This window comes from Anastrepha obliqua, chromosome 2 (genome assembly GCF_027943255.1).
Source record: "Anastrepha obliqua isolate idAnaObli1 chromosome 2, idAnaObli1_1.0, whole genome shotgun sequence".
Lineage (NCBI taxonomy): Eukaryota > Metazoa > Arthropoda > Insecta > Diptera > Tephritidae > Anastrepha > Anastrepha obliqua.
In genome coordinates, this window is record NC_072893.1 from 45,804,878 (window position 1) to 45,811,994 (window position 7,117).

A 7,117-nucleotide genomic window follows, 5' to 3' on the forward strand; every position below is an offset into this window, starting at 1 on the left:
CGTATAACGATTCTTCTTTGTTGTAATGCTTCTGGAGATCATATTATGAAGCCATTGGTAATTGGTGAAGCTAACCGACAACGATCGTTTAAAAGTTTAAATATTAACGTTTATTGGAAAGCCAATAAAAGAGCTTGGGTTACTGCAACGTTGTTCAATGATTGGCTCCATAACATTTTCGTGCCATATATGAAAAAGTATTTAATCAAAACAGGATTACCTTACTAAGTCCTTCTAATTCTTGATAATGCTCTAGGACACTCTCCAGACTTGCAGCATGAAAATGTTGAAGTTGTGTTTTTACCTCCAAATACGACTTCTTTGCTGCACCCCCTAGACCAAAGGATAATTTCGACTTTAAAGGCATTGTATATAAAAAAGTCATTCAGACATATTTTAGATCATGTGGAAAATAAAGGAACTTTTTCAATTATTTATGCCTGGAACAAATTTACAATGTTGGATTGTATCAAACACATAAGCATGTCGTGTAACGAGATTAAAAAGTCAACGCTGCATGCCTGTTGGAAATCTTTATGGCTTGATATATTTAATGGTGAGAATAGTAGCGTAGCTTTGGAGGAAGAGTCTTCTCGGATAACTGAGTTGGGCCAAGAATTGGGTGGAGAAGGCTTTGACGATATAACTCAAGCAAATATAGGGTGGGCCATGTAAAATTTGCTTTTGAATCGGCTATAAAAAAAAAACTAATCAATATTTTTCAAACTTTTTTTTGAAGTGAAAACTTCTTTAGAATCGTTGGGAGTGATTTGAGGAAAAGTGAAACGAAAAAAGCGACCAACTTGGCTACGAAGCGTTATATTATATGTTGATATAAAAGTAGCGACGAACTAAATAAAAATAACTTTTATTTTTTCTTGTGATTCGAACCAAGGATTTTGGATCGGAAGCTCACATTGCTAGTCGCTCGGCTACCGCGCCATGCTGTCGTCGCTGGCCTAAAAGTTATTTAGTTACGAAGCGTTATATTATATGTTGATATAAATAATTTTTGTGAGCGTGTAATTCTCAAAAGGTTTATTAGGTTTATTATTTAAAATGTATTGACTAGGTAGTGTGGTTATCAGCTTAACACCTGATAGATTCTCCATCGGAGGACAACAAATGTTAAACTGATTTTTGGAAATGGGCGGAGTGTTTTAGGGGCTTGCTCCTTCTCTGCCACGGGTTGACCCGGTATTGCAGTACCGCCGGGATTTCGGCTTTGAATAAATACAAAAAAAAATATACTAATACATTTAGCTTTGGTGGGAAGAGCCATAAATTTTTATATGAATACATGTAGACGAAAATGGGATTTTTTTTTTTTTTGAAATTTGCATTGTAGGACATTTCTGATTATTTATTGAAAACAGTTTTTGGTTTAGATACTGAGAGTCAGTTTAAGTGAATCGGTATAAATATTTCGTACATTAATTTTTGTGAGCGTGTAAATTCTCAAAAGGTTTATTAGAAAATCTATTGAAGTAGGTAGTGTGGTATCTGTTCCTATCAGCTTAATATCTGATAGATCCTCCATCGGAGGACAACAAATGTTAAACTAATTTTTGGAAATGCGCGGAGTGTTTTAGGGGCTTGCTCCATCTCTGCCACGGGTTGACCCGGTATTGCAGTACCGCCGGGATTTCAGCCTTGAATAAATACAAGAAAAAATATACTAATACATTTAGCTTTGGTGGGAAGAGACATAAATTTTTATATGAATACAAGTAGACGAAAATGGAAGAAATTTGTAAGTCTGTTTCATCGAAACCAAAGCATTTGTATCATATTTTATCTATCATAAGCCACTCGTATCATTTGTTGAAACTGAAAACATTGAGGATGAATAATGATAAAATGAAGAAAATAAAATATGAACTTTATAGCAATATTATAATGAACCTATAATTATCGCGCTCCTAATGCTGCTTTCGTCTTATTCTCTCTCAGTTTGTTTTACGGAGGGTTTCACTTCTATCAAGTCTAACCGTTAGACTGGTATTTTTTTTAATCTATTTTATTTTGAAGATTGAACATTGTCATTTATGAATGAAAAATAATATCGTTCAAGTGACTGCCACGACTGGCTTTACAGTAGGCCATTCGATCAACGCAATTTTTAAGCACATCTTCGATTTCGTGTTTTAAAGCATCAATCGCCATTGGATGGTTCGGCATTTGCCCTTAACGGCTCCCCACAAAAAATAGTCCAACGGGCTCCGAGGCGGCCAATTGATATCGGAATTTCGGCTGATTATTCGGTTTTCAAATACGGTAGCCAAAAGTTCGAGTGTAACTTAGGCAGTGTGACAAGTTGCACCGTCCTGTTGAAACCAAATGTCGTCCATGTCATCCTCTTCAAGTTTTGGAAACAACTCGTTGAGCATGTCACGGTAACGCTCGCCATTTACTGTAACCGCGGGTCCTCGCTTATTTTCGAAAAAAATGGCCCGATGATGCCGCCAGACTAAAAACCGCACCAAACAGTGACCCGTTGTGGATGCATTTGCTTCTCTACAGTAACGTGTGGATTTTCTGAACCCCAAATCCGACAATTTTGCTTATTGACGTAGCCACCGATGTGAAAATCCAAAAAGAAGAAGAAGACTCACCACTTTGGAAATAGGTTTTCAATAGTTCCCAATTTTGTTCAAGCGTATAGCGTCCCATTTCGTAAATGTCAAACCTTTAAGTAAATTATGAACACATTTGACATGTCATTTGTGTTAGATGGTTCAAAAAGCAAACGCTATATTGCCCACCCTGTATTTATAATGAAGTACATATATTTTTTTAATGGAATGAATTTTTTGTTTTACCTATTTCTATTTTTTTATGATTCAAATGATTCTTTTATGTCTTATTAAATGTATAAAGCTATGCTTTAAGTTCAATAAATGTCTTAAAAATCTTATTTATACACTTTTTCGCTTTCCAAGGTTTTTCCATATAAAAAATCTTTATTCGACTTACACGATTTTGTCAGGAAAGTATCTACCGCGTAAAGCGAGGTACAGGTGTACAATTTTATAAAAAATTTATGAAAAAATTTTACTTGAAAAATATTGCGCAATTTACAAAAAGATGGAGTTACATAATTATGTGAACACAAGTGTATGCACAGAGACGAAAAAATGTATACGAAAACAAAAAAAAAAAATTATGAATTTTTTGTGCACTGTGGTAGCTTTTCCCGGTGGCCCCTTGCTTTAGCTCAGTTGGCTAAAAAACAACAACAATACGATCTTTACACCAGCTGGTAGCTCTAAGTAAACAAAGCAACAAAAGAATCCACAACGCCTGCATTTAGTACTTTTCTTCTAATAATAATTTTGCCTTTTAAGTAATATTTATTATACATATTAAACATCAATGGCAAGCTTCCAAGTGCATTTCTGCCATGAAAAAGGCCTCTCGTAAAAAGCACTCGCCGTGCGGAGGCGGCATAAAAGGGGCCTCCATTTGGAGGCTAACACTTAAGAGAGAATTTATATATGCACATTTGTGCCAATTATAGCTATTCCATTATATATATATCTTTTTATATATTCACACACACGTAAGAGTATACTTGCATATATGGCTCTTTCCTTTGTTTCCCCCAACATTTCACATCCGATCTAAGTACTGATTTTGCGATTTACAAAGAACAAAGGCTTGTAGAAAAATGCGGGATAATAACCGTAACTAGCAAATAAAGTAGCAAAGTAATTGCTTAAAATTTAATAAATTATAGATAATACTTGCACCAAATCTTCAAATTAGTTCATGTGAAATATGTAATTAAGTATTTCTAAGCCTTCCCACACTAACTCAATTAAAATCAATTACACTTTAATTTACAGGGTAATTCATACTTAATGGGTAGCTTTTTATACAAAAATAAGTGATATCCATTATAAATGAATTTCGTGAAAATTACAATAGCAATTTCTCGATTGAAAGACGAGTGATTAAAAAGAAACATCTAACAGCCTGCTAAGGAGTTATGTGCTTGTTGTTTGTGCTTGCATAATGATGATTGATTTCAATATTGTAATATTTATATAAATCTATATTCCGTGACTTTCTGTGGCGCTTTCCTTAGCCCAATAAACATTTTCGAGCATACAAATATTCGGCTTAACTTCTGCCTAACAGTGAAAAAGAGAATTTTTTTGTATTTTTTTTTTTGCTGATACAGAAAGTATTAGTATATTCAGTAAAGTTCTATCTAATAATGCAATATTTGTAAAATATTTTCCTAGAACTTGAATGCAAAATATTGAAAATTGGGCGAGTGGCAGTGAACACCGACGACGCCATAAACATCATAACTCGCAACAGAATCATGTGCAATCAAAAAAATAAAAATATAAATCCACCTATTAAAAGGATGTGCAGCGAATTATTCTGGGTGTATTTTTGATTTTTTCTGCCGCTTTGAAGTTTTCCACAAATATAGGCACCTATAGTCTTATGCCACTCCCGTACGTCAAATAGTTTTTGTTCTTTTATTCATGGCAAAAATACAGTCGGATGATCGCTATTCGAAACAACTTACAACAGAAACAACAACAGCTCTATCAATTGGTATTTCTAACTAGTGCACTTCCGAGTAGTAGCAAAGCACAAACCCATTCGACTACGGCGGTCGCAAAAATATTAACTATTAAAAAATCCAGGGGAATCTGGTGAATTATGTATAGTAAAATATGCAAAATTTCAAAACCATTGGTCGAATAGATTTTAAGTTACTCGAAAATCGTTTGAAAATTCCGTGCAAAAATAAAAACTACTTAATTGTTTGGGGTAAATCGTTTTGTGTATTTCGACATATAGTAATCTACTTTTAGGGTAATAAGCTTCGACTAACGCTGTTCTAGTTTGTTAAGGGGGAAAGCCACTGTGAAAATTCAAAAAAATCAATTTTTGTTTTTGCATAAATTGTTAGTATAACTACTCAAGAAAATGGGCTAAAAATTTTTATTCCCGATTCTATGTTCACTTAAGTGAGCGCCCGTCGCTTCGGCCCCGTAGCGCTTACGATACGATGCTTTATTTCAAACGCGTTTTTCTCGAAACGACTTTTTTTGATACGGTGGCAACGATTTCTCGAAGACTAATGAACCGATTTGAATTTTCTTTTTTTCAAAATTTTAGTTACCGCATTGGCTACGTTGTACGTAGCCGATTTTCAAAATTTTGAAAATAACTATTTTTTGGGCCTGTTGAAAATCAAAAAAATGGTGAAAAACACACATCGATGTTCAAATCACCACCATTTTGTCAAAAAAAAAACGGCTACGTACAACGATAGCCACTATTGTCTAGATTAATGTAATTTTTGGTTTTTTGATTTCAGATGATTATTCATTGCTGTATCGCTGCAACCATATGACGTCATTTTTTTTTAACTCGTTACGTTTACTTTCATAAATTTGTAAATTTTCTATATTTTTTAATAAAAATTTTCATCAATATAGTTTAATACATATATGTATAATAAAATGCCTTCTGTCCGATCCTCAAATCCATCATTCCTACTTACAAAAAAAAAAAACCAAAAATCGACTATTTTTTGACCCCCCACAGTGGCGTTCCCGCTTAATTGCTAAATATAATAAATCATCGTCTGAAAAATAGCCATTCGTTTCGTTACTTCCGTTTGAATAAAATCTTTTTTTCTTCGAAATGGGGAGCAAATGGCAGTCCGAGGGATCCGCGAGCACCAACCCTGGGGAATAGGGGAGATATGTAACGAGTTGGAATCCTATTTCCATTGATTCTGTGACCACAACTACTGAGGCGTGAGCTGGTGCGTTGTCATGAAAGAAAGGGAAAATCACTTGATTTCCTCGATTCAATCGAATGCCAAGCACAAAGAAATACGCAGATCTGGCTGAAATTTGGTATGTGTTCTTCCAAGAGTTGCTACTAACTACTAAATATAGCTGTGATACGCGCCAGTAGTGCCATCTCTCTGACTTTGCACGGACTTTTCAAACGACCATTGTACAAGCTTCAACAATAAGAAATTTCAAAAACAAACAAAAAACGCTTTAAGGTCGAGCAGGCATAGAAATCCGGCATGGAGCAAAGGGCGCTCAAGTACTTACAACTACGTTACTTTTATTTCGTTCGATTGAAATTTTTACATAATATTATTTAGATACTATGCAATGATTTAAAATATTGCAAATCATTTTTAAATCCCTTCCCTCTATTTAAGGCATTGGGCCGCTATAGCGGGGAAAAAACAAGGATGTGTTGGGAAATTTTTGCAGGAGGTTAAATAAAGTTAAATGAAATTTCTGGACAGGTTCTTTTATTATACGAGGATTGCTTTTTATATTTCTGGCCTTGAATATTTCTAGTGTTGTTAGGTGCCATCTGACGTTTCTTTTGGAAAGTTTGGCAAACTTTACCATAAAGGCACTAAGAAGGTTTTGATTTGTGAGCCATTTTAGTGTTGTTGAAGAGTGTGTTTTCAAACACCATTGCTAATTATTCTATAGTTAAGCCTGAAATACATGATCAATCATGTCAATCAGTTTAATTTATGCGTCTTGAAAAATATCGCTTCGAAAAAGATGCGCATCAAGTTTCCAGTATTACACGAATCGAACTGAGAGTTGTTGCGCCAAAATTAAAAAAATAAGGTACTTATTTAGTCATTTCCCATCCTTATCTTTTGATAATTAGTGATATTTCATATTCGAAGAACTTCAGAGTGCACTAAGTTGAAGTAAGAACAGTAAGCCAAACATCTATTTTTAGGCTTCAGTTTGGGTTTCGACTTACAAAGTGGTGTTCCGAAGGTAGTTGGCTTGTTTGCAAATATATTGTATATTTATGAAGGCAGGGTTGGTAGAATCTGAGAAAATTGTGTGGAAAAATTATGTCTTCAGTGACTTGTGAGTTAAAGAGGAAATATTGAACTGAACACAAAAATGCTGATGTGACATGGAGTGACAGGGTAACTCAGAACAAAGGCACTAGGAGTAGTTTTCATGGCCGCCGTAGTTGAATAGGTTCATGTGTGACTACCATTCGGTAATGTTCGGGATCGACAAACTTACTCTTTAATACAATATTTTCTTCGGGGGCTGTATATATGTATGCGTTTGAGCTA

The 7,117-nt window shown here is 34.6% G+C and overlaps 2 pseudogenes; both read left to right on the forward strand.

The window, feature by feature from the left end:
• Positions 1 to 1,049: 1,049 nt before the first annotated feature.
• Positions 1,050 to 1,233, forward strand: LOC129239894 (U2 spliceosomal RNA; annotated as a pseudogene).
• Positions 1,234 to 1,475: 242 nt separating this feature from the next.
• Positions 1,476 to 1,661, forward strand: LOC129239837 (U2 spliceosomal RNA; annotated as a pseudogene).
• Positions 1,662 to 7,117: the final 5,456 nt, after the last annotated feature.